Here is a 4627-nt window from a genome sequence, read left to right as displayed (position 1 = left end):
CCGTAATTACACCTCCCAATTAGCTCATTTTTAGCGATTAAAAAAAAAAAAACTATTAACACAAATTATAATGTATTCAGCATTGTTTTTGTATTTAAAAAGTATGCTTTAGAACCTAAACCCAATACTCAACGAGGCCTTTTTTAAAAACCTTGATGGAAAAGAAATTTCTCCTTCCAATATCCCAAACAAACACATCCTCAAGGAAATTGCTTGACGGGGGCCAAGCCTTCACTGGGGCATACGCTCGAGGACCATTTGAATGCCCTTAACTACCCAATTGCATGGCACTTTCAGAGGCATCGGCCATTGGGTTAGATTCAAAGTGGGCCTCGATGTTGGATCAAACCCAATCCCCGACAGCTGAGAAACAAGCCCAGACTTATACACGTTGGGCTATGTGAATAATCCCAAATGTAGAAACTGAGCCACAACCCCATCTTACAGACTCTTTTAAAGGAATCTCAATCTTTGTACGTTTGATGCATCATAATATTGCACCAATTCAATGCATTTCAAGGGATGATTAAAGTAATTATTCGGACTAAAATATAGGCAATTAAAATCAAGTATTTGACAAAGAATCCTCAACTACCGAGCAAAAATGAGAAGGGAACAAAATTTGTATTCCTCAAAAAAATTTTCCCACAATTCAATCAGATGCTCAAATAAAACAATTTTGAAATGAGAACAGAAAGTTTCACAATTTTATCAGAACCAGAAGAAAGGGTTGCTGTAAGTACCATTATTTCCCTCCACTCTTGATCTGAAAAGTGAGCCTTCTGAACTTGTCCAACTAAATGTGAAGACTATAGTTAGCAAGAGAAAAATCAACATTGCTCTGAACTACTATTCCGAGGCATGGAACAATTCGTTTGCCTGAATGACAATGCTTTAAAATGCTGACGGACACCAATATCAAGTCCAAAATTCTATGATGATCCAGAGAAGGTAAGCCAAACGCCAGTTTTTGCCCGGTCTTGATCAAACTTCTTCAGTATATAGCAGCAGTTAAGCTGACCCAAAAAGGAGGAAAAATCTTGTTAGATACAAAAATGCCAGTCCCAAGACTTCTCAAAATAAAACAGACAAAATGGAAAGCAGGGAAGCCAAAGTAAATGTCATTGGTCCTTTGTGGAACTTGAGCAATAACATGAGAATCTACTCAATCTTACTATATCTTTTTCTCGTCAAGAAAGTCAATACATTCAAAACAGTAGGCAAAAATAATAGTTGAAAATGTTATTGACTCCCTTAACAACCGTCAACCGGACGCAACAATCTATCATGTTTTTAATATTTTGAGTCATGCATATGAAAAATGGAAATTCAGTGAAAAACGACTATTAACAGCCTTCAGCATACAACTTTTCTCCTACAAGAATGGCATGATGGAACCTGCGCTTATTGTACAGCCATATTATTCTCTCGTAGTGCTGGCACCTTTATGTGACTTGAGGTTCTCCTGAATTCCAAGCTGTTATTTGTCAACATTTAACAGATATTAGTACTTAACCTCCCTGGTTTCAATATTTTGGCCAAGGCAATAGCTTATTGCAGCTACTGTTACGTCCAAAAGGGAGGTCCTAAGTTCAAATTCCCCAACACAGCTAAACTACGAAAAATCTTTGATCAATATTGCATTCAGGGAATATAAAGTCCTAGTTAGGTTATCAATAAAATTATATAAAACAGAATAGAAAACCAAATATTTAAAACTCTCAATTGTTTAGATTGAAAATAATTGGAGAGAGAGAGAGAGAGAAAACCTCCATGCTGAATAAACTCGTAGGGACAACAAGTCCAATTTTTTTCAGAACTTCGGAGTGACTCTATAGACTTCTGAACAGAGAATTTCAGTTACTCATTCTCTGTTAACTGGGCAACATTACCAGCACATGCAAACACATGAGCATGGATTCCTTTTTCTTTAAACCACCTAAATGGAAGATCAAAAGAAAGGTCTGCCAATGCAGTAACAGCAAGGTCTCCTCCGAGAAAACCCACCCGAGAAGTATCAGCATTTTCACCATTAACTTGTCTTTTAGGCTCTGTTGGACCCAATTCCCTTGTCTTAAATCCCCATAATGCTTCTGGCCCTCCTAAAGTGCAAACTGGAGATATGTTGCCACCTAAGAAAAATCTTTCAGGAAGGGATGATGGCCTACTTAAGAAACCATCCCCCATGGAAAGACAACACCACCAGAAATCCCAAAATTATGAGCAGCGTGATAAAAAAAATCCAAGAGGAACAGCATAACAAAGATCAAACTCCTGTCATATATATAATAGAAAACTAAAGTGAATAAAAAATGACAAAACAAAGAATACAACAGCGATTCTACCATACAAGTACAAATTCATATTGCGAGACAAAACAAAGAATGCTTCTAAGAACTTCAAAAAGAAATGAGGCAAAAAAGGTGGGGGTAAGAAAAAGAGCACACACAATCCACACCTGCCGCAGAAATCGTAAGCTCCGACTGTCAGGTGCAAGACCACCAATTTGGGTAGTAGAAACGAAAGCATAACCCCGAGTTGGCCTCATTGATGAGTTTCTCCTATCAAATTTAAGGGTATACCTCAAAGAAGAAACTAAATTATGCCCAAGCTGCCTGCTTATGGACCTTGATGACATTTGTGATGGATCTGTCAAGGTACATCATGCAAGATTGTATGATGCATCATGATGTGTAGTAGAAAATAAGCCAAGAGAAAGGCCTAACAATTTCTCCTTGTAAGAAGAAAACTTTAGCCAATCTTGGGACAGTCAGTATGCTCGTGCTGTGACAGGAGTTACTAGTCCTTTGAATCTGAGGGAAATACATGCCAGTGCTTAACTCTGCTGAGTGATCGCAGCCATATGCCAATGAACCATCCCAAAGATCCCCATGACCCAACAAATTTTTGTACTTGGGAGATCCTTCCACAGTAGAAGATCTAGCCTACAACAAGATTGTACAAATTTAGAAAACCAGATTTGAGGTAGCATGCTTATAAATTCACCGAAATGGGTGATCAAAGGGCATAAGCAACAGAACTTTCCATGTCAAAGCCAGTATAAATATTGCGATCACATATATGTCTATAGTTTATTTGTGATACTCACACCTGGTACATCACATGTAATGACCAAATGCCCAACTACTTCAACTATGTAAGCAGGTAGCATAACATGGAGTGTCTTAGTAAACCATGTATGGCACAAATGTCACACAAATGCAACAAAAAATACCTCTGCAAATCTTATTTGACAGTTAATTTTTGGGAGGTGGAAATGTATTTGTATATATGCATACTTATTCAATAGGTATCTTTTCTACTCCTTTTATCAATCTAAATCCTTAAGAAAGATCAACACTCAACTCATGCAAATCTTCTAACTCGTGACATTGTACATATTACAGTATGGCTTGGCCATATCATTAGCACTAAGAGCTGGAACTAATTCCTTCCACAATAGAATTTCTCTAGACGAAATCTAACCGTTACATTATTCTAAATAAATTAAGCCAACAGAATTCAACCACATTTTCATTTCAGAATATCAAATTCAAGCTAATTTCCCATTCCAACGTTTGATAAACCCCATTTACTCATGCCTACAAAAACTACATTGCAACAATTTTCCCTAACAGTTTTCCGCCAATTTCTCAGAAACTATATATATATATATATATATATATATATATATTATTGCAGAAAAAATAAACATTAAAAATAAAAAAATTCACCTCCGCTTTCGTATAAGCCCCAATCTGTCCCGAAAGCCGGCTCGCTGTCTCAACAACCTCGATAGTCACGTTAGCAGTTCCAGGCAGTTCCGGCGGGCCCGAATCCAGCGTGATTTTCACGGAATCAAAAATTTCAAGCGCTCGGAGTCTCAAATTCACTATTTGTGATGCTTTTAAGAGCTCTTGCATCGAGCCGACGCTCTTCAACTCCTCGGTCTCGGCTTCAATAATATGGTCCTTGGTTTTCGTGTTCCCTTTGATGATCACGTCGTGGACTAGGAGCGAAACGGGACCGCTCTGCATTCGCTGGAGTAGAGAGTCCATTTTGAGTTTTTCCGAACGGTATCGAACCCCCCGTGTTTGAGGTCTAGGACGGTTCGGTTCTCCGAATACGTCGTCGTTTTCGTCCTCATCATCTTCGACATCGTTTTCATCTTCTTCTTCTTCCATGTCATTGGTGTTGAAGGGTTTTTGGTGTTCTGGGTCGGGTTTCGAGTTGGTGGAGTCATGTCGGGTATCGGGTCGGGGTTTGACATTATAAACAGAAAAGAGAAGGCAACGTCCGATTTTGCAAGCAAGGACAGTGGAGTGAGGAAAGTGGCGGTGCTGGGGGTTTTGATAACGCATTAATGGTAGACTCTCTAAGGTTCTTCATCTGAGTTTAAACATCCTATTATAATATATTATAAAATATAAGTATTAAAATTAATTTTAAAAAATAAAATATAAATAAATATTGAATGAATAAATAAAATAAAAATAATGATTATTATCAGAGTTTAGGTTTGTTATCAGATTTGATTTATGAAAGCGTTTCCTTATTAGATATTGGTAACAGACTGCCTTCGAGGCATGTTAGCTGCATTACCGCTAACATTGCCTCCAAAGCTGTG

At 37.9% G+C, this 4627-nt stretch overlaps 1 pseudogene across 1 annotated transcript; it reads right to left on the bottom strand.

Annotated features, from left to right (window-relative positions):
• Positions 1-605: 605 nt before the first annotated feature.
• On the bottom strand, positions 606-4370 carry LOC111294319 (uncharacterized; annotated as a pseudogene). The gene is made up of 4 exons (XR_016327551.1): positions 3735-4370; positions 2459-2945; positions 1770-2274; positions 606-1016 (listed from the first exon to the last, which is right to left on the bottom strand). The product of XR_016327551.1 is annotated as an uncharacterized LOC111294319 (transcript).
• Between the last annotated feature and the right edge of the window lie 257 nt (positions 4371-4627).

Source organism: Durio zibethinus, chromosome 14, assembly GCF_047325235.1.
Source record: "Durio zibethinus cultivar Kanyao isolate XHJ-2024 chromosome 14, ASM4732523v1, whole genome shotgun sequence".
Taxonomy (NCBI): Eukaryota; Viridiplantae; Streptophyta; class Magnoliopsida; order Malvales; family Malvaceae; genus Durio; species Durio zibethinus.
Note: the sequence above shows the minus strand (reverse complement) of the source record. Positions and strands in the feature narration are given on the sequence as shown.